This window comes from Camelus dromedarius, chromosome 34 (assembly GCF_036321535.1).
Source record: "Camelus dromedarius isolate mCamDro1 chromosome 34, mCamDro1.pat, whole genome shotgun sequence".
Lineage (NCBI taxonomy): Eukaryota > Metazoa > Chordata > Mammalia > Artiodactyla > Camelidae > Camelus > Camelus dromedarius.
In genome coordinates this window covers 1,198,453-1,222,411 of record NC_087469.1, presented here as the reverse complement: position 1 = coordinate 1,222,411, position 23,959 = coordinate 1,198,453, and the positions used below count along the sequence as shown (strand labels likewise).

At 40.1% G+C, this 23,959-nt stretch overlaps 1 long non-coding RNA gene across 1 annotated transcript; it reads right to left on the bottom strand.

The window, feature by feature from the left end:
• Positions 1 to 436: 436 nt before the first annotated feature.
• On the bottom strand, positions 437 to 22,104 carry LOC135319900 (uncharacterized). The gene is made up of 3 exons (XR_010378885.1): positions 22,051 to 22,104; positions 21,464 to 21,612; positions 437 to 644 (listed from the first exon to the last, which is right to left on the bottom strand). It is a non-coding gene; the product is annotated as an uncharacterized LOC135319900 (long non-coding RNA).
• Positions 22,105 to 23,959: the final 1,855 nt, after the last annotated feature.

Below are 23,959 nucleotides of genomic sequence, written 5' to 3'. Positions count from 1 at the left end.
CATGCCAATGCCTGTTAAAGGTAAATTAAGGAATGTCTCTCTAACAGTTACTCCCATATTACCTCTGTGTTTTGTAATCACTTGGAAGTTCTCTACCTTTGTGTCTCAAATTCCCACATTCTATATTTGGAGCACAATTTACATCTTCAAATTCTGCACACTTGTTTTTCAAGCTCTCCTGAACTCTTATTCTTTAATTACTTAAAATTTCCCCTCTGAATTCTTTCTCTTCCCTATCCCACTTAGAGTCTGTGTTTGACTGCTTAGATTTCTCATTTCCTTGCACCCACATCCTGCCCAGCAAAACCCCAATGCTAGATCAGTGGTATGACGTAGCATCTTTCATGACTTCCCAGACTGAGAGATATGCATTCATCCCAACTTGACATTCCTGAGCCATAATCTGGGCAATCCTCAAGTACCTGCTTACCATTATCTCCGGTCTAATTTAGGAAAAGTGTGTTGGAGAATGTCCACGTTGTGAGTCTGGGTTATCTTCTGTCCAAGTCAAGGAGATACGTGATACCAGATAAAGGTAGCCGCAGTTCCATAGCAGAAGCCGCCCAGCACATCCATCATATCCTGTGGTTCTTTGGTTTCCCTAGACCTTTCTTCTGGTTCCTTCCTCATTTTTTCCCCCAGCACTTCCAATACCAACATGTTTTAGGGAGAAAAAAATATTGATTTTGAAGTTCCTTGCATCAGCAGCATTCCATTCAGAATTTCCCTCTGTAGGTCCTGGATCTTGGTCAACACACTGAGCAGTGTCCCCAGGGGCCTCTGGAGTCCATGCTGGGGACATCATATATTACACCTACTGTTTGGTTAAGGGACATCACACACTGTTGATCCTGCATCTCTATTCCAAACTGTCCTGATGGAATGGTAGACCCTTTGCAATGTGGCGCTTCATGCTTTCCAACTTCTGTTTTGTTTTTTTTTTTTAATTGAAGTCTAGTCAGTTACAATGTGTCGATTTCTGGGTACAGCACAGTGTCCCAGTCATGCATATACATACACATATTTGTTTTCCTATTTTTTTCATTAAGGGTTATTACAAGATATCGAACATAGTTCCCTGTGCTATACAGAAGAAACTTTTTTAAAATCTATTTTTATATATAATGGCTAACATTTGTAAATCTCAAACTCCCAGATTTATCCCTTCCCACCCTCTTTCCCCAGGAACCATAAGATTGTTTACTATGTCTGCGAGTCTGTTTTTGTTTTGTAGATGAGTTCATAGTGTCCTTTTTTTTAGATTCCACATGTGAGTGATATCATATGGTATTTTTCTTTCTCTTTCTGGCTTACTTCACCTAGAATGACGACCTCTAGGTCCATCCACTGTTGCTGCAAACCTTTTCTTTTGTCAAATTGTTTGTCATAGATAATTAGTCCAAATGAAATTATTTAGCCAGTGAGTTTCAGTTTGTTCTTTGGCTTTGGAGGAGTCCGAAGCCCTCCGAGTCCATGTTCAATGATCTCAAGACTGACAAGCACATGGAAAATACCATGGAGACAGGAAGTATTCTTATATTATTTTACCTCCTACCGAGAAGATAAACGATTCACCTATCAAATGGGTGGCACATAGTGAATGTGTAACAAGCAACTGCGTTCCTCCATCCAGAAAGTCCTACTGCGCTTCTGTTACTTTCCTACCTTCTAGCAAGCTAAGGACCAGTTCAAGAAGTGTTCTTGTGTTAGATCTTATGTACAACTATTCAAGTGGCATAGGTACCAGGTCTCCCCACTTCTGTGCTAAAAGGTGGGGTACTGCTACCTGGGGTCCTTTGAGATATGTCAGCCCAGTGGCTTTCCATTTACAAGAATGTTTATTGCAGCTTTAATCATGATAGCAAAGTGTTGGAAACAATTGGTCCATAACCAGGAGAATGGATTTATAAAATTTTGGTATCTTTGCAAACATAACACTACTGAGCAATTAAAAGGAGTGCACTATTGATAAATGTAATAACATGAATACAAAAACATTATATGAGTGAAAGAAGCCAGGAACAAAAGAGTACCTATTTCATGATTCCATTTATACAGAATTCAAGAAATAATTGATGGGAAGAGAAATCAGAATGGTGTTTGCCTCAAGGCAGCACAAGGGTGATTGGAAGGGACATGAAGGAAGTTTCCAGGATAATGGAAATATCCTTTATCTTGCCAGGGAGTACTGGTTACATGGGTATCCGATAGTCTTTTTATTCCCATTGACCCTTTTTAGTCAACTCTATCTCATCTTGCATTGCTCCTTGTCCTATATGACCCACCTGGGTTCTACCTTCTACTTCCCAGCCGTGACCTGTCTTGGTACTTTTCAGGATGGGAAACCATGGTGGTTATGAAGGAAGAGCTGCACAGCAAGATGGCATGGACATCTCCCTGTGGACCCCGGTATGGCGGTAAACAGTACACTGTCCAGAAGCGTGGCTGTGGGATTGCACCTTCCAAGGTCAGAACTCTAAGGGTTAGGAGCCTGCTGCCAAACAGAGAAGGAAATCTGGGCCTGCTCTCTGTAAGGGGAGAACTTGGCACTCCAGAGAGCAGCTTCCTCCAAGGACTCATTCCTGATTTAATGAAAGCGAACTACATAGGTACACAGTTTTTAAATTACAATTTTAAATAACTAAAAATCCTAAAGATCAGTATGCCATGTTAGGCAGACTAATGGCCTCCCAAAGATGTCCAAATCTTCATCCTTGGAACCTGTGAATATGTGACCTTACAAAGTAAAAGGCACTTTATAGAGATGATCAAGTCAAAGATCTAGAGATGGAGAGATTACCCTGGGTTATTAAGTGGGTCAAGTGTGATCACAGGGGTCCTTCCTTATAAGTAAAAGACGGATGCAGGAGAGTCAGGGAAGATGTGACAATGGAAACAGAATCAGAGTGATGCAACATGAAAAACACCTGACTAGCCATCGCTGACTTTGAAGATGGAAGGGGGGCCATGAAAAGTAGAAGGTGGGTAGCCCCTAGAAACCGGAAAAGGCAAGTAAATGGATTCTCTGCTGGTGATTCCGCAAGGGGACACAGCCCTGCCCACACCTTAATTTTAGTTCAGTGAGAACCATTTCAGATTTCTCGTCTCCAGAACCGTATGATGGTAAATTTGTGTTGTTTTAAGTCACTAAGTTTGTGGCAGTTTGTTGCACAGCAATAGAAAACGAATACACTAACCATTTGTGGCGAACATACACTTGCATCCAGTGGTCACGACATGGAATAGGAGTAAAGGGGGCTGAGAGTCTGGCATTCTGGGTTCTGTTCTCATCAAATAGCTAAGTGCCCATGGGAGATTATCGTGTTCAGGTCTCTGGGCCCTGATCCTCTTCTGTAAAGTGGGGATGATGGCAGCTTCATCTTTAAACTATTCATCTGAAATATGAGCTGATTGGTAGGTACCCTGAGCTCAGGGAAGCATCAGACTGAGGGAAGGGTCTGGGCTTTGGAGTTAGTCAGACCTGTGTTCCAATGCCAGCTCTTTCATTCACTGGTTTAAGTCTTAGGCAAGGCACTCAACCCCTTTGAGCCTTTTCTGCACCTGCAAAATGAGAAGGGTAATCACGCTTATTACCTCCTGGCTTTGTTTGAAGCATTAAACTGGTCAACACACGCTGAGCTCTCAGAACACGTCCTGGCAGACAGAAGTGCTCAGCGCACTGTTTGTTGTGTTTATTATCTCTGTGCCTTTAAGTTATCATGTAGAGATGGCCTTTTGCTCCCTGGTGGCTGCTCTCTAATAAGTATGTCCTTTGCAGATTTCTCTGAGGACTAAAGAATGGTGTCTGACACTTAATAAGCATTAAAAAAAAAAAAAGCGCCCTTTTCTATTCATGCTCGTGGATAATGTGAGGAAATTCCTTAGAAACTTGGAAGGGAATTGAGCAGTGAGTATTCAGGTTTGGGAGAAACACCTGGATTTGAATCTCATATATTCTTTGTGACTTTGTGTAAGTTACTTACCCTCTCTGAGCCACAGTATGCTCACCTCAGTAGTTCCACCTCCAGGATTACTTTAAGATTTAGAATGTAAAGAGCTCAGCATGGTGCCTAACATTTAGTAAACACTCATAAAAGCTAAGGCCATTATCTGACTTTGGTGGTGTACTTTATGGTCAAAAGGATACATTGTACATAGCTGATGCTCAGTAAGTTTCTCTTGAATTTATTTAACTTCAGAAAATAATCTTTTGGGGGTGGATTTTCATCCTGGGGGCTTATTTGGTGTTTTAAAATAAGCTTTCCTCTTATTTACAAGAATGATTGATTATCATTATGAAAAACTGAAGAGGTCAGTATAAGAATAAGGAAGTCAGAAGGAGCACGTGGTTCCACGGAAATGAGGCCACGTCTTTGAGCTCCGTAGTCTTTGGGAAGAATGAGGGCCCTTCTCTCCTGATGAAAATTGGTCCCAGAGATTCCAGGATTGTCTGGCAAGACGAGACTGCTGACTGGAGGCCAGAACTGAATTAATCAACTCCCTGCATTCAAAACAGTGTCTGAATGCTGAGTCCCCAGGCAGATTTCAGGGATGTAGGACCTTTGACTCTTTAACTTGGGAATGGCAGGACCACAGGCTCACCTCTCACAACTACAACAAACCATAACCAACTGCTAAACAACCATCCGGAAAAAAAAAATAAGGAAGTCACAACAAATTCCCCCAAATCCTACTAACTAGCGACACCATCAATTTAGAGAATATTTCACAGATCTTTATGCATCTAGACATGATTAAAGTTTGCACACACACATAAACACAAATCTGCATGTATGGAACTATATAGTACATAGCATTTTTTAATTTTCTTTTTTTCATTTAATGAGGTGTCAGAGATAGCTTTCGAAGGCAGCAAATATTGACAAATTCACAGAGTTAAATAGCATTTCCTTGAAGAGATAACTGAGACCTGGTAAATCCGAGCGTTGGACACTAGGTGGCGGTGTTGAAATGAAAAGTTAGGAAGATGAATCCTGGCCTTAACACAGGAAGGGGAGGCCTATGGGGCTTGGGCTGAATCCTGTTACAGACATCCTGACAGTGAACAGCTGGTGAGAAGACACTGATCTGATTCAGGTCACATTACTTTGGAGGCTCCCCGTTGCCCTGGCTTGGGCTGCCGACATCAAGCCCCTAAAGATTCGTGAGGCTGCATTCAGATTTGTTTCACCGCCCATCTGTGCAACTGAAAATCTGCCTTCTGGGGAAGGAGTAATTTACTTGCCATTTCTTTCACAGTCTCTCCCCAACCCCCATACCAGATACAACAGATGGGTTGACTCCCCTCCTCCCCACCCCAAAAAGCAAGCCTGATTCTTGCACGGTATCCATCACGAAGAGGGAGCCCTGCTCCATGGCAGTTAGCCCAGGTGGCGCTTCACTTTGAGATTCCAGCTCCCAGAGACCTTGCTCCAGCTCCCCTGGAAACTTTTATTCCCCACAGCAACTGGGTCCACTGGGAAAGAACAGCCCAGACCTTCAGAATCACGGCCTTCCTTTCTTTTTTTTCCCTTTGTTTTTTTGTAGATACTTTCTACCTCCCATCCCAACACATGCCACACACCCACACACACCCACACACACCCACACACACCCACACACACCACCCTTGTTACTTGCGCAGTACTGGGAAGAGTGCAAGGTACAGGTCTGGGGTTGCAACTCAGCTAGTAACCGGCCTCGTGGTCTTTGTTAAATCCCTTACTCTGTCTATTTCTCCATCTTGGTTTTGTTAAATATGAGTAATAACAACACTAGACTCCCTTCTGGGGTTTTAAATATTAGACCATATGTGTGCATAGGGCCCTCCCGGCCCTACCCCCGCAAAATGAAAAATTGTTCATGAAAGAATTTGGTAATTTCTGTTTTAAAATTAGCCGTCATAGGAGAAAGCAGAACATTATGAATTTCTTCACGTTTATTTTGTGACTTAGTTTGTTTATATCTTGCGCTGCACTGACTTCTCAAACCACCCCATGGGAGAGGCTCCTACCAGCTGAGCACCATCAAAACACTCTGTGATTCAGGGCACGGGGTTTTTTTCAGAGTCAGAGCTCAGCCACGTCACATTCACTGACTAACTCCACGGTCTGTTATAGCCCTGAGTCATGGACACAAATTTCATCTTACGGGAAGTAACACAAGGGAAAGATAAGTGGCTTTGTTCACACAGACGCTATGAAAAGCCTCAAGTGGCACTTGCTCTAGAAGCTGACCCTTCTGATTTTAGCTGGAGAAACTGTCTTAATTTCAGTGCCTGAATACGGGAAGCTTATGGAGATGTTTTGGGAAAGGACGTTATTGAAGCATTAAAGGCAATCTGGCTCTCTTCCCAGGGAACAAGCACCCAAAAGGAGAGTTACCTAGTGACCTGAATCAAACGTTGTCACTTTGATAACATTTGATTCTGTTGAATTCAATTCAGTGTATTTTGATTCAATTAACAGCTTTTGCATACCTACTGTGGCTAGGGTATGTGAAAGATAAAGAAATGAATGTGAATGATGCAACTGACAAGGGATTGATTTCCAAAATATATGAACAGCTCATACAGCTTAATATAAAAAAAAAAAAACCAAGTAACCCAAATCAAAAAATGCGCAGAAGACCTAAATATACATTTCTCCAAAAAAGACATACAGATGGCCAACAAGCACATGAAAAGATGCTCAACATTGCTCATTATTAGAGAAATGCAAATCAAAGCTACAATGAGGTATCACCTCACACCAGTCAGAGTGGCCGTCATTAAAAAGTCTACAAGTAATAAATGCTGGAGAGGGTGTGGAGAAAAGAGAACCGTCCTACACTGTTGGTGGGAATGTAGGCTGGTGCAGCCATTGTGGAAAACAGTATGGAGGGTCCTTAAAAAAACTTACTATATGATCTAGCAATCCCAGTCCTGGGCATATATCCAGATAAAGCTATAATACAAAAAGACACCTGCACCCCAATGTTCACAGCAGCACTATTTACAATAGCCAAGACATGGAAACAACCTCAATGTCTATCAACAGATGACTCAATAAAGAAGCTGTGGGTATATAAACAAACAAACAAACAAATAAATAAATACAATGGAATACTACTCAGCCACAAAAAATAATAAAATAATGCCATTTGCAGCCACATGGATGGACCTGGAGATCGTCATTCTAAGTGAAGTAAGCCAGAAAGAGAAAGAAAAATACCATATGATATCACTCATATGTGGAATCTGAAAAAAAAAAGACACAAATGAACTTATTTACAAAACAGAAATAGACTCACAGACACAGAGAACAAACTTATGGTTACCAGAGGGGAAAGAAGGTAGGAAGAAATAAATTGGGAGTTTGAAATTTGTAGATATTAACTACTATATATAAAATAAATAAACAAGTTTTTTCTGTATAGCACAGGGAACTATATTCAATATATTACAGTAACTGCCAATGAAAAAGAATATGAAAATGAATATATGTATGTATATGCAGGACTGAACTATTATGCTGTACAATGGAAATTGACACAACATTGTAAACTGACTGTACTTCAATTTTTAAAAAATGGTTTAAAAAAAAGAACTGAATGTAACTTCATCTCCACCTTCAGGAGGTATAATCTAGAATAGACAAACAGAAACATGACTCTCTCCTCTACTGAGGTCCAATAGGCCCAGGGACTTTGTACATTTTGTTCATCACCCTTTATCCTGTGCCTGGAACACAGAAGAGCTCATTATTGTTTTGGGATGGATAAATGTACAATCCATGCAAGGCAGAATGTGACAACTGCTATCAAAGAGTGATGCTGGAAAGCAGAGGGGCAAGAAGTAATGCCAATTAAAAGGAGAAATGGTGAGAGCTGAGGGAAAGAAGTCTTTGAGCAGAGCTTTGAGGGATGGGTGGAATTTTGATGGGGGAAGAAGTGTGACAGAGATTGACCTCTTGTCCAACAGGGAACATGATGAGCACAGGCAAGAAATTAGGGACAAGGGGAAGCCAAACCGCAAGATCAAAGACAGCACATACAGCCTTTCTGTGGCAGGCACAGCTTTAAGCGCTTTAAAAGCATCAGCTCATTTAATTCACGGTAACCCTGTGAGATATGTGCTGTAATTATCCTCACCTAACAGATGAGGAAACTGAGGCACAGAAAGGTCGAGTAATGTCCGAGGTCACACAACCACTAAATGACGGAGCCAGCACTCAAATCCAGGCAATTAGTCTCCAGAGATTGTGTTTACTGATTGTGGTGGATTGCAAAAGTGGGTGCAGATGGTTTTTCCCTCTCTGTGTCCAAGGCCTTGGACTGTGACTTTTGTGGTTCTTCCCATCAAGAGGTGAAGTCTATTTCTTTACCCTTTGAGTTTGGACGGATTTTATGACTTGCTTTGGTCAGTCAGATGCAGCAGAAGAAACAGTGTGTCAGTTCCAAGCTTAACGCACCTGCTTCTGCGCTCACTGTCGGAATTTGCTCGCCGCCAAGCGAACAGGTGAACGAGCCGGAGCTAGCCTGCTGGTTGCTGAGAAACACGTGGTCCAGTTACCAGCTTTATTCCAGCTGATTCTAGCTGGGCATTCCAGCCAATTCCCAGAGCCACCCAGCTGAGCCCAACCCAAATTGCCAACCCACAAAATCATGAGCTAAATAAATTGTGGTTTGTTAAAAACAAGACAACAGGCCACAAATGGAGTCACTTACGTCAAGCCCTAAGTCACCAAACTGAGACTTAATTACACTTTCAGCTCCCTCGGAAATGGAACCTTAAACCAGTTAACCAGGAATCCCCTGATCAGCACTAACTGGGTATAATCTGCCTGTCAAGCCCTGCCACCCTCTAAAGGAAACTGACATCACCATAGCAAATCTGTTGGTTTTTTTTTTTTTGCCTAGTATGTCTACTTTGTTCCCACTTCCTTCTGAATATAGAAGTCTTTCCATTTATTTTTTATTTTTTATAGAAGTCTTTCATTTTGTACAGCTCCTCAGAGCTCCTTTCTGTCTATTAGAGTGGCTGCTGCCTGATTCATGAATCACTGAATCAAGTCAATAAGATCTTTACATTTTACTCGGTTGAATTTTTTTTTTTAACAGGCTGTTTTAAATCCCTAAGATTTAGGATAGTTTAAGCAGCAAGAGCTAATTGATACTTGACTACACTTTGCTCTTCTAAATTACTCTCTACTGACTTCAGACAACACATTTTACAGACGATTCTGCACGTGATCTTGCAGTCAATACAGGAGATGGAACAAAAAAGCAGAGATTGTAGGAACTTAATTAGTTTGCTCATGATCAAATTGCTAATTGATGGAAGAAAACAGGATTCTAATGTATCAAGTTTCAAAAATCCAAGGTCAAAGGAGATTTCTACCAGTGCCGATAAGGAACAGAAGCAACTTCTGGTTCTAGGTGAGATAGTGAATTAGCAGGGCTCTCGGCTTTCTTCTAAATAAACCGTAGTCATACCACAGAAATGAGAGAAAAGCGCTGGGATTTGAAGTATGGGGGCAAAATCCACAAGAAATCCTAGGGGGAAGGTAACATGATGATGACCTAGTGTGGGAAGGAAAGCTTAGCCTGGGGTAGAAGAAAGAAGACCGGGCTACAGTAGAATGGGGGAGGGGAACTCTGAGTTACGCTCTTTTGTCCACTGCCCACAGTGGGTCACTGAAGGCTCTGCTGTAATGTAAAATGGAAACGTAGCAGCTCCAGTCCAGGACTTCAAGAGTCAGTGATTTGGGGGGAGGGTATAGCTCGGTGGTAGAGTGCGTGCTTAGCATGCACCAGGTCCTGGGTTCAATCCCCAGTACCGCCATTAAGATAAATAGATAAACAAACCTAATTTACCTCTCCCCCACCAAAAAATAAAAATAATAATAAGTCAGTGGTTTAACAGCAGGGTGATGTGGCCGTGTGAGAAGTAGATAATAATGATGCAGTCAGATGACTAAGCCTGTGTGTTCCCTGCTCTCTCCCATCTCCTCCTAAAAAGAAAAACAAAACCAACAAAAAGCACTGTTTTTCTTTATTACTACACTCACACTTTACTTCTGACCCAGTCTACCTAGAGTTAGCCTCAGAGCCTACAAGTTAAAGGGCTCAGTCCCACAGGACTTCCCTCGTCCCCTTCAGATGCCAGTCACAGGTCCTAGGTGGCCACCTGTACTTTTGACTGACCAGCTGGAAATTAGGGGTTTCCACAACAGCCTACTCAGGTTCAGTGAGTTCTCAGAATGGCTTGTGGGGCTCAGGGAGACAGCTCGCCCACTAGATCAGGGGCTTGTTAGACAAGGATGCACTCAGGAGTGGTCAGAGGAAGCGGTGCATAAGGCGGGCTTTCTGCGGGAAGGGCACGAAGCTTTCCTTGTCTTCTGGGGGGGCCGGCTAGGGGAGCACCTTCCCAGCACTTCCACATGTTCTCCAGCCCAAAGCTCTCTGAACTTGGGTGACAGTTTTTAGGGAGGCTTCATCTTGTAGCCATGAATGATCCAATCATGCGCCGCTTTTGAATGAACTCATTCTCTAGACCCTCTCCCTTCCCTCGAGGTCAAGGGGTGGGGCTGAAGGTTCTGACCCTCTAATCACATGGTTGGTTCTTCTGACTACCAGCCTTTTTCCTCCAAGTCATCTCATTAAGATAAACTGAAGTGTGATTGAACGAGGCTTGCTGTGAATAACAAAAAGTGTTTCTTACATTTTTGTCATTCTTCTCACTTTCAGGAAAGTCCAAGGATTTTAAGAGCTTTGTGCCAAGAAGAATGAAGATCAAATACGTATTTTTTTAATTATACATCATAATATCACCCTCCAAGGTTGGACAGTTACAATGCAGAGAGAAAAAAAAAAGACCTTTCAGGGGAGATTTCTGAGGGGCTCATGTAGCTTCTCCAATAACTTGGAGATTAGGTCAGGGTCACCTGGTGAAGGTACAGAAAGTAGAATGGCCCCTCCCCCCAACTCCCCAGGAATAATACAAGCCAGAGTCTAGGGCACAGCTCCTCATTTTGGGCCCAACACCCGGGGAAAATGAACTCAGAGGCAAAAATATCGAGATAATGGGAATCCAGTCTGAGAGAAAGGCCACCCAAATGACCTTTGCTAGAGAAAACAGAATTAATGTAAAATATGGACTGAGACTTTAAAATAAGCTTAAAAAATATCTTCAGAGAAATTGGAGATGATATTGGTAATCTGAAGGAGGGACAAAAAGCAATTAAGAAGAACCAAGTAGCTATCCTGGTGTTAAGGAGAAAACCCACAGGCCCCAAATGGCGTCACTGTGTTAAGCCCATGATACCAAACCTAGATTTTTTTTTCTTTTCTTTTTTTAATTGAAGTATAGTCAGTTACAATGTGTCTATTTCTGGTGTACAGCGTTATGTCCCTGTCATACACATGCATACATTTATTTGTTTTCACATTCCTTTCATTAGAGGTTACTGCAAGATATTAGATATAGTTCCCTGTGCTGTACAGTAGACTTTGTTGTTTATCTCTTTTATACATAGTAGTTAATACCTGCAAAACTTGAACTCCCAATTCATCCCCGCCCCTGCCTTCCCCCTTGGTAACCATAAGTGTGTTTTCTGTGTCTGTGAGTCTGTCTTTTTTGTGAGGACTGGAGTTGCATGCCTGAAGAATTCCCTCCCTGCTGTTATCAAACACTTTGTTTGTTTGTTTGTTTTGCTGTGGCAACAGTCAATAGTTTTATGATGTAAAATAAGATTATTAAGTGTCAGTGATTTTCCTGAATGTTTTTTTCCCCTAGATATAAAAACTTTTATTATTTGATACATGATACTAAACCCAGATTTAATACCGACCTAATTGCAGCTTCAACAGTCACCAGAAATGTAATCTTAATCAACCAGTCTGGAATTTTCTGGTCAGCACCAGTGAGGTCATCTGCTTCAGGGGCCCTCTGCATCCCCAGAGAAAGAAGAGGCATCTGCATGATAAAACCCTCGCCAAATTCCTTCCCCACAAAAAAAGATGTCCTGGCCTAAAAATAACCTATTCTTTTCTTTTGCTAACAGCTCCCTCGACACCCCCCCACCCCCCCACCCCCGCCTTCTTCCCGCAAAAACCTTCCCTTTGTGCAACTACTTTTAGTTGCTAGATGGGATGCTGCCTGAACTCATGAATCACTTAATAAAGTCAATTAGATCTTCAAATGTATTCAGTTGAATTTTGCTTTTTAATACATATGAAAATACAGTAATTGAAAACTGGATTCAATAGACATGACACTAGGCAGAATGAATACAGACAATAATTACTGAGCTGGAATGTCAGGTCAAGAAATTCTCCTAAAAGCATGGAGTTAAGGCTTTGATTCTACTCTAGATTGTACCAAATCCTGGAGTGTTTGGTTGAAATAAATTTCTAGGTCTAAAACAGAGCCCCTTCTGCCCAGGGGAAGAGGGGGATGGTGCTGGTGGTACATATCAGCAAACTGAAAGATAACTTTCACAGCCCTGTAAATGTCCCACATGACCAGCAGCCCAGCACATCCAATCGGCCAGTTCCCAAATGCCGAGTCAACTCTGGGCTGTATGCTATTCCCTTGCTCCTTATTCATTTTCTGTTTTTTTCTTTCTTTTTTAAAAAAGAATTTATTTTATTTTTGTTTTTTGGGGGGGGGGGGAGGGATAATTAGGTTTTTAAAATTTAGTTATTTTTCATGGAGGGACTGGGGATTGAACCCAGGACCTTGTGCATGTGAAGTACATGCTCTGCCACTGAAATATACCCCTCCCCCTTCATCTTCTATTTTTTTCTTTCTTGTTCCTTATTCTTTATACTGTGAAAGCTTCCTGCTTTCTGCTCCATTCTGTACTTCTCTGGACCTTTGGGAATGGAGACTGCCCGCTTCATGAAGTGTCAAAGTTTGCATCACCTAAATTGCCTTCTTTAATCATTTTTAACAGTTTAAGGGAGCAAATTCTCTTTCTCTCTCTCGTTTGTATCTCCTCTCTATTCCTTAGATAACAGAAACAAAGTATTTCTATACACTCTGTTCTGAACCTTGTTTTTTCATTCAACAATATCTCCCAGAGATGATTCCATCACAAAATAAGAGGTCTTCCTCATTTTCTTTTATAGTTGTACTGTAAAAAAAAATCACGTGGGCTTGCTTTAGTTTATCCAAGTAGTTCCTTACTGATGGATATTTGGATTCTTTCCAGTCTTTTACTACAATGAATAGCCTTGTTCACTACCACTTTTCATCAGTAAAAGTGCTAAAACAAGAAAAAGACACAAGAGACATAAGGATTGGAAAAAGAAAAAGATAAAACCAATCTACTCGATAAAGTAAAATTCATATTTTATGGCAGGACAATAAAAGTGTAAACATACAAATTTTCTTGGCGTTTTGAATCCTCCTTCCTCACCTATAGTGTGTATATTGTTCATCTGCTTAACCAGACGGCCTTGGAAGATGACGTTCTTAATCTTGTAAGGGGTCATGATGACCCACCACTCACTTTGTACTTTCAGATCTGCACTGTGTAAATGGTCAATACATCATTTTGTCAGAGCAGGCAGATAGGTAGATATGAGCAGAGAAAGGGGGACGTAGACCAAATGGCAGGAATTGGGCAGAAAGGAGGGGCACAGGCCAAATGCAGGAAACACACATCATGTAAGCACCAGGGGTCCCTGGGCAGAGAAGGAAAAGCAGGAACGTTTGGGCTGATAAGGGGTCACACTTTTTGGGGTGATGAGTGGTCTGGAGACCAACAAAAAAAGGTGGGACAAGGAAGGAATCTTCAATGTCTGAATGTTAGCTTTTGCTCATTATGTCCTCATTTCAATAAAATTAGCCTTGCAGATCAGAAGTACCCATCATGCACCGATGACATGACACTTCTGATCCAAACTAAATAAGGACAAAAATCCCTCCTCCCTTTGGGAAGGTGGAGTTGGGATGATAATCAGGGAAAATGACCCCAAACCCTTCCCTCCTTGATGAATATTCCGCCCATTCATTTTTACACCCTATGTGACTCACTTGCCAAAGAAACACAGGGCAGCCACTCACCTGAGCCTGCCCGCTCTCACCTTAAGAGTGTACTATCCATCCTTTAATACATCCTCACTTTACTTTTTTAACCACTAAGTCTTTGAATTCCTTCTGGGACGGGACAAGAACCTGGAACACCAGTCGCATCCACTGGCAACAATTTGATGTATAGTCCTTTGTCTCAAAAACATATATAACTGTGCTTTGACCTCTAATGGGAAAAGCTGTCCCTGGAGCTTTCTGAAAGTCTGTCTCCCAGTTTATACCTTCAGGTTGGCTCAAATAAATTTTTCCATTTCTTTTTTAGATTGACTACTGATTAACTATTTTGTTGACATATTCAACATGGAAATATATTAGAACTAATATAAATACTTGACAAAATTGTTGGATACAAGGTTAAGTTATAAACAAATCAACACTGTTCCTCCAGGCTATTAATAACACAGTTGAAAATAATACAGAAAATAAGATTGTGTTGACAATGGCAATGACATTTGCACAAGATGATGGATAATTAAAATAAGTGCATACAGACTGAAACAGAAGCTTTGATGCAGGAATAGATGTATCTTAAAAATGGTGTTAAAGTGATAGAAGAGATTGAAATTATATTAAAAGTACATAAACACATGACGCCACAGACTTCACAAGGTTATATGCCTAGTTCAGAACATTATAAAATACATTATTGTTTGTGACTTTGTGGGGTCAGAAATGAAAGTAAAGAGTAAAGAGATAAAATAGAGCCTGAGAGATGTTTTGCGTGCATTGATGCTAATGTGTTAAGAATTAGGATTACAGTTAATTTAACTCTTCATCTAAGGTCAAACCAAACCAAACCAAAACTCATAAATAGACATCCTTGCAAATCCACAGGAATGAAGCCCACATTATACCTGGCAAGCGAAGATTACATAAATGGATTGTTAGAAATTGCATGGCATGCTGAGAAGTTGTATGACAGATTTTCTAAGCATGTCATTAGTTTGTCGAAATAAATTAACCGATTTGTTAAATCAAAGTCTCTGTGCCTTAACTGAAGTGGCAGAGGTGGTACCAGGGGATCTTGCTTCTTCTGAGACGTGATCATAAGAAACTCACTGGGTTTTCTCATATGGGGTCAGGTTAGCAAAATGTAGGAGTTTCTTCCACTATCATGTGGTGACTGTTACTCCCCAGGATTTAAGGTGCTGTCTGTGATGTTGAGTCGGAAAGATTCATGATTAGAATATTTCTGTCTAGTGGAATATTCCAGAGAAACACCACCTCCTGCGGATGGAATTCCCATCAGGGCCCCTCTGGGTGATGGTGTTTAGAATGTGCATAGTCCTAAAGAAGATTGAGTTTCAATTGGCTTAAGCCATTTGACTAACATAATGAGCTCTAGGCGCTGTGGTCAAAACAAACGTATCCAAGGCAACAGCATTCCTTTGACTCAAAATATATTATTTTTAGAAGGAGCCTATTAAATGGTCAGCCTGTCTAGCTCTCCATGGAAGCTTGACACTACTTAGCAGGATTCCATTAATTAGACATTTAATTATGATTGAACATCCTTTTCTGGAAAACTCATTAAGCCAGCACCAGGAATTGCATTACCTTTTTCATGTATTAATATGTATTTATTAACTCAACAAGTTTTTACTGAACACCAGCTATGTGCCAAACATTAGCACAAAGTTGGACAAGACAGACAACTTTCCTACTCCATGTCTTGCTATCTGGTTAGAGAGAGGATCTAACATACAGATAAAGAAGCGTATGGCACTGAATGGCAAGCATGTGATGAAAATAAAACAAGAGCGTTGGGGCGGGGAGTGGGACGGCTGTAGGAAGTAGAGCGAGACGGAAGAGATCACGTTTAAACTAAGCTCTGAAAAGCAAGGAGACAGTCATAGGAAGTTGTAGGGGAAAAAGCATTCAAGATGGGGGTGATGGCTGGTGCAGACGCTCACTGAACAGAACACATGTGTTCAAAGGAAGGAAAAGATCTTGCTTGAGGGGCATGTATGTGCTAGTCATTTGGGTTTGTTTTTTTTTTTTTTCCATTTTGCGATCCATGTTGTTTATTCATATTATTTATTTATTTATATTGTCTACCTTAAAAAAGTGGACGCCTTTTTGTTTTCCTGTATGTTTTCAGGTGTACCACCTAGAAATTAATTCCTTGTTGATTTTACATGTTGTAAACATTTTGTGATCTGTCACCCTGCTACTTGGTGGGGTGGTGTGTTTTGCTGAACAGAAATCCTTACTTTTGATATAGTCACATCTCATCAAATTTTCTCCCATGGGTTTTACTTCCTAGTTCTTGTTTAAGAAATCTTTCATTATGTTTATAAAATATTAAAAAAACTTTTTTTCTTATTTGCTTTATAGAGTTACGTTTCACATATTTAACACATCTGGAATTTACTTTAATGGTATGAAGTGTGGACTCCCATTAAATGTTTTCCCATATCATAAGTCTTGTTGGGGAGGGGTAATTTCCCCCTCTACCTGTCTTGAGTTCTTGTGGCTGCACTGATAATAAAATTGACACAAAGCAGATTAAGCGGAGAAAAAGAAACAATTTTACTTTATGCACGTGGAGGTACCATAGAAATGGGACCTAAGAAGTGGCCAAAGCAGACAGCGTTCATACTTTTTAGACAGAGAAACAATAAAATTGTGAGGAATTGCCAGGACAAAGAAACTCAGGTTTTTGTTTTGTTCTTTTTCACGTGGAGTCCAGAAAGATACATGCTTTATATATACGCTACCCCAGTTGATCCTCCCAACAGTTTTCCGAGTGGAGAAATTTAGGCTTTGGGTACCCAGTTAGTGAAGACTCCAAACAGAACTGGGGCTTGGGGTAGTAAATTAAAGAGCAAGGCTGGTCTGTGTGGGCTTCTTGGCCCCAGCTCCTCATCTTTGGTGATAAGGGTGTGTTTTTACCTCCAGGTGCTGGGAGCGCACCTTTCACACGAGAGATTTATTTCCTGCCTTTAGGGCAGCAGAAGGGAGGGTCAGAGTGTCCCTGTTTTGTTGGCCATTTAAGTAACTTTAATTTCAAGTAATCAATATGCCGTTGAGGCACCACGTGGGGCGGTCTCCTCTGGACCACAACAAGCCCCATCCTTCCCTCTAATTTGATGATACCACCGCTACTCTAAACCGAGATCTGGGCATGAGGGTTGCTCAGTGCTACTGGCATGTTTCAGAAGTCATGAATTCATGCTTCTAACAGTTCAGCACCACAGGAATCTTCCTTCCCCCATCCCCCTTCCTTGTGCTATAATTGTACCTCCTTTCTTACACAGTGACAACTCCGGCTTTTTCAAACATAATAACATTTACTCACTTACTCAATTCTACAATAAAGCTAAGTTAGATCCAGAATTGTTACATCCATACCCTTGTGAAAAATAAATCTATTAAAAAAAGAGTTCAGGATCTGTTTGCCGTGTTCTTTCTGTCTCATTCATTTGAAATATAATTGAGCTCATTTGTTTCTTTCTACACCCAGTTTTACGTTTCACCCCATTCTTGTTGATTTAATTTTATTATTTGAACATGTAGAAGATTAACATTGTTCCGAAAGTCAAAACTATATACTCAGAGAAGCATCACTCCCTCTTCCTACCCATTCCTCCTTTCTCTTTTTGAATATAGAGATGGTCCCCAACTTATGTTTCCATTTAAAACTTTTCCATGGTGTGAAATCGGTATGCATTCAGTAGAAACCACACTTCAAATTTTGAATTTTGATCTCTTCCCAGGCTAGCAATGCATGCTATGAACTCCCGTGATGCTGGGCAGCGCAGTGCAGCGAGCTGCCTGGTCAACCCTGTGATCTCCAGGGGGGACAACCGTTACACTTACAGCTATTCTGTTGTTTTTTTTTTTTTTTTTTTTACTTTCAGTACAGTATTCAATAAATTACCTGAGACAGTCAACACTTTAGTATAAAATAAGCTTTGTGTTAGATGGTTTTGCCCAACTGTAGGCTAATGTTAAGCAATCTGTTCTCAGTATTCAATACATTACATGAGATATTCAACACTTCAGTATAAAATAAGATTTGTGTTACATGATTTTGCACAACTGTAGGCAAATGTTAAGCGTTCTGAGCATGTTTAAAGTAGGCTAGGCTAAGCTATGTTGTTTGGTAGGTTAGGTACATTAAATGCAATGTACAACGGGCTCACTGGGATATGACCCCATTGTAAGATGTGGAAGATCTGCAACCAATTTCATTTTTTGTTATCTTTCCTGTGTTTCTTTTTGAAAAAATAGATACATGTGTGTGTTTTTTTTTATTTCCATCTTTCAACACAAAAGTTACCATATTATGCATATTATTCAGTGTTTTGCTTTTTCCATATATAATAATATATCTTGGAAATCACTCCTTTTAATGCTGCCACTTATTCAATGCTATTATTATATTTACTATGTTTCTTCACTATTTGAAAACATTTGGTATTTAGGTATTAGGTATTAAAGTTTGTATTATTAGTTGTAATAGTTATCTCTGTTTCTTTTTAAAAATTGAGATATTATATAAAATTATATTAGTTTCAGATGTACAACATAGTGATCTGATATTTGTAAATATTGCGAAATGATCATCATAATAATGAAAAATAATGAAAAAAAAGAAATCTTTTCTTGTGAGGAGAACTTTGAAGATTTACTCTTTTATCAACTTTCAAATATGTAATAAAGTATTATTAGAACCACCATGCTGTACATTACATCCCCATGAATTATTTATTTTATAACTGGAATGTTGTGCATTTTGACCTCTTTCACCCATTTTGTCTACCCCTCATCCTCTACCTCTGGCAACCAGCAATCTGTTCTCTGTTTCTATAAGTTTGTTTGCTTTCAGGTTCCACCCATAAGTGAGATCATATTTATCTTTTTCTGATTTGTTACACTTAGTGTATTGCCATTAAAGTCCAGCCATGTTTTCACAAATAGCAAGATTTCTTTCTTTTTTGTGGCTGAGTAGTGTTCCATCATGTATATGTATATATGTATATACATGTGCCATATGTTCTTTATCCATTCATCCCCTGATGGACACTAAGGTTGTTTCCATGTCTTGGCTTTTGTAAATAATGGTGCAATGAACATGGGTAGGCAAGTAATACTTATCTTTGTTTCAAAAATCTTTTGTGGTACTCTTTGCTTCTCTTTTTAAAACTAATAATATACTTTCAATTTAAAATGACATCTTTTTTGTCAGAGGTGATCACCCTGTTTTCTGTTTTCTCCTCATCTCTTCTCCTCCCACTATTTTAGTTGCATTGCTTCTATTTTGTTCACATACTATTCTTCCACCCATTTCTTAACCCTTGTTTTATTCTTAATTCTACAATGAGCCATATTAAATACTCATCCATCAGTCCTTCTGCTGAAGTTTTTCTTAGTTCTCTCTCGGTTGAAACTTCCCTCCAGTATTTTTTCAAAAGGTCTTATGTGCATTTGAAGGACAGTTTGACCATATATAATATCTTTGGTTCTGCCAGCCTTCCCATCTACCCTATTAACTGCTTCCTTCAGTCTACCACAAGACTGAAGATTTGCTGGGGCCACCCTGACTGCAAATATTCTGTCCCATCATCAAACCGGTGTTAGATCACATGTTCTACTTTTGTGTTCAATATATGGTCACCAAACCTTTAATCCTAGTGTTTTATATGAGAATTAGTGATAATAAAGTTTCATGTCAAGGCTTTTGTGTTGGGGTGGGAGGAGACTGACCCCAGAATGTCCAGACTTCATCATCATATAAACCTTGTGTGGAAGCTTAATTTAGACAGAGTTTCCAGAATATAAATAGATAAGACATTAGCTGGGGAATGCCTCTCGGGTGAGGCTCCGGTGGGGAGGGAAAAAAAGAGCTTTCACAATTAAAAACAAAAAACAAAAAACAAAAAACTCCTGGGCTTCCTTCCCTTGAAATAGCTGACAGTATATTCCAAGCCCCTTTCCAGAATTTACTCAAATAAAAGCTATCTATAATCTCTTCACAGCCTGTGAGATTTTGAAGGAGGCTCAAGTGTCAAGGCTGAAAGGGATCTTAGAAGTGATCTAATCTACGTTTTCTTTCTTTAACAGGCAAGGAAACTGGGAGTGCTGTCTGGAAGGGGAAGTATTTGAAACTTACATGTGAAATTTCACGCTTATTAAAATGTTTTGAAAAATAAACTTGGTGCAGAAAAATGAACAAAGAATTATAAAACACTCTTACGTTTTTGATTCAGATTAAAAAAAAAATTTAAGAAGGAAAAAAAGCACAAGAAAATTGAAATCCTCTCTTATTCCTGTTCTTTTCTAGAGGAAACCATTATCATGAATTTGGTATCTATTCAGCCCATGCTTTTACACTCTTGATTATATATATGTATTAAATATTACATAATTTTAAAATTTATAGAAATGTTAACATGATACATAATATTCTGAAATTTGATTTTTTTAAAAATTTGAGCACAGAGAATTATTTAGTGAATCTCCTTATCTATACGTCTGTGTGTACAGCACATAAACCCCATCATTCCAGTGTCCCTGGGGCTATTGGCAAATGAATAACCCAGCACAAGTGTTCTTGTAATTGGAATACACTGTGATAATTAGCAGTGGTCAGTCCGTATCAGGTGTCAGGACACTCTTGCCTTCTGGAAGGAGTTTTGGATAAGCAGTCAAGTCTACTGCTGGCTCTGTTCCTGACAGTATGACTTTGGTAGAGGGACTGAGAAGTGACAGGATGAGCACTGGATATGACACCAGAAGACCTGGCTTCCAGCTGTGCCACTAATTCCACTTGAGCCTCAGTTTCCTGATATATAAAAAAGAATGACGCTGCTTTGCAGGGCTGTTGGGCTCAAACTGGACAGGGGTGAAAATTCTTTGCAAGACACGCGATAAAAGCAAAATATTGCTATTACTAACTTCCATAAAGCTTAGTTTCTGTATTTGTAAAATAAGGATAGAGCAAGGTACTGGAAACCCTTTCCAGCTCCAAAATAGCCTGTGATTCTGCGACTGGAGGGTAAAGATGGATCTCCAAATCAAAAGGAGTAGCAGGTGGCCACCATTGGAGCAAAATATTTTACAAGGCAAATAAGATAATACAGTATCCCTTTCTTTCTCTCACTATCGCTTCTTCCATTCCTCCCTTCCTCCTTTTCATCTGCTTCTTCCTTCCTCTCTTTTTTCTCCTCTTCTTTTTCTCTCTTCCTTTGTCCTTTTTGCATTTCCCCAAACTTGCTATACTTCGTGAAGCACGTATTTCCAGCCTTCCTCGCTAACTTTTATTTGTTCTTTGGATATTCTTTGTTTGTTTCTGGAAAGCTTCCTCTTGTAGGCTTTTCCTGATCTCTCAGATTTTGAGCATAATAACCTTCCCACGTTCTCCCATAATGTACTCACGACCTTCATCACTGCGATTATCACACTGATGCGAATGGTCTTCAACCCTAATAGAATGCAAGCTGGGGGGCATGGATGGTTCTTGAATCCTTCACTGCTTTATCCACAGAGCCCATTCCAGTGCCTGGAACATTGTGGGTACTCCAGATCTGTTGAATGAATGAATAAACAAATATTCAGGCAGGAAGCCAGGCAGCATGGATACAGAGATAAGTCAAAGCTTTAGCTCTCAAGGAATTTAAAGTCTTGTAGGGAGGACAGACATGCAAATAACCACAATGCTGTGTTAGAAGAACAAGCAACAGAAATCTGTTCAAAATGCAAATATATACAGAGAAAAGAATTTGAGTGGATCAGAGGAAGCTGTACAAGAGATAGGTGCACTGGATCTTAAAGGCGAGCGGAAGTGTGTCAATCTGAGAAAAGCAAAGGATATGCCAGACAGAGCAGCAGCATATTTATTGAATACTTGAATACAAATTATTCAACAAGTATTTTGTGCGCCCTCCTGTGTACCAAGCACTGTTGTCGGTATAGAGGGCAGAGCAGGCACAAAGGGAAACAGTCCTCCAGGAGTCCCTTCCCACCTTCCGCAGAGGTCTCCTTTCTGCCGGATCCACGTTATCCTGTGTCTTTGAAGCTCTTCTGCAAATATGGGTGTTTACTGCAAGTAAAATCTTACAGGGAAATTGGCAAGCCTTTCCTGGATCCAAGAGAGCAAGCTCTTGGCTGTTTTTGTGCTGAGGAGGACGTGAGGGTTTGTGTTTCTCAGTGTTTTGATCAAAGGCACACAACTGTTACATGAGAACACCTTGGAAGTGTAATCTGAGTTCTCCAAGGCACCAAGGCCTCACCATCTGCTCAGGCCACAGCTTGACTGAGGACTATCTTTGGCTGAACACCCCTTGCTTGGGTCAGATATTAACACAAGCATCTGCCAAGGGGAATAACAAAGTAAGAAAAAATATAAATGAAATTAAGCCTGGAAGAAATCTCATAAATCAACACACACCATTATGCAGAGCGTTTAAGGAGACAATCGGTAGAAAGAAATATTGAATTACACCGGGTGAAAGATAAACCATTAAAGGGGATGTTTGATGACAAAACTGCAATTTCCATGTCCAGCAAGTTTGGACCCATTTACAGAGAGCTGGAAAGGAAGAGATCTTCTTTATTGTCCGGTTGAGTTGTGCTGATTTACCAGAGTAATTCACCTTGGTACAGACAAGCACTCCACTCCAGGTGACTGAGCGTAGGGGCTGCCATAAGACTCATAATTTGAGAGGGAAAGAGAAAGAGGGAAGTTATGACTATATTTGATCATTTGAAAGCATTTATCTATGTTTTCAAACATTTTGTTGGTTTTAATTTTTTAAGTTATATATGCAGTGTCGTAGAGTGACTTACAGATCTACAACACACAGCAGCAATCCTACACTTCCCCCAGAGGCAATGATCTTCACCTTTTTGCAGATTCATTTCATTTACTTACATATTTGAAAATAATGTGTCTGTATTACTCCTCGAGTTTTCAAATTTTCAGCATTATATTGACTTCTTACTGTGGTAGAAAGAACTTACTTCTCTTTACTACTCCTCCCCCCAGATCCTAATAGAGTTATATTTAAAATTAATTTTATTTAAATATTTAATGTTTTTTATTCATATTTATATTTCAACATTCATTGTTTACACTAGGGTGATGGGAATGCTGTTCATAGTTGAGTCATATAATAAATTATGACTACTTTTCATTGTCTGCACAAAATTTAAATTTTTCCTGGGAGTAAAGCTGGTCATCTTTTTGTTTGCTTGCTTTTCTACTACCACGTATGAAGTCTCACACTTTGCTGATTCTCTAAGACTCCTTTCAAGACGTTCAGGAGCATCAGGTTTCCTAGTGGTTTGCATTTTCCTGAAGCCATAACCCATGGCCATCTGACACATTCCAAGGTGGACCAATTGTCCTTTATTCCAGGTACACGGATCCCACTTTGGGCTGTCCATTCATGATTATCTTGGTAGTCCCTTGACCTCTCTTTTTTTTCAGACCCTATGTCTTTTTTTATGGGTGACCCTCTCATTTTGGTGTCGTACGTTGTCTGGGGCTGAATCTATGGGACGTAAATTGTTTGAAACTGAGCATGTCTGAAAACATCTTTATTTTACTCTCTCCCTTGACTGATAGCTGACTGGGGATGGAATTCTCATTTGGGTATAGTTTTTCTTCAGAATTTTGAAGTCATTGGAAGCCTTCTAACTTCCAAGATTGCTGATGACAAGCTGGAAACCAATCTAATTTCTTCTTTGAATGCTTTCTTCTCTTTGTATAATTTCTGCTTCCTTCAGATTGCTTTTCTTCTGTGTATTTTGGACTTTAACTTCCATATTCTCTGATAATCTTTAAGTATGTAGGACTAAAAATGGCTAAGACTCTCTGACTACATGAGTGGGGCTTGTTGATCGTGCAGTTCTATGTAAGATGAGCTGTTG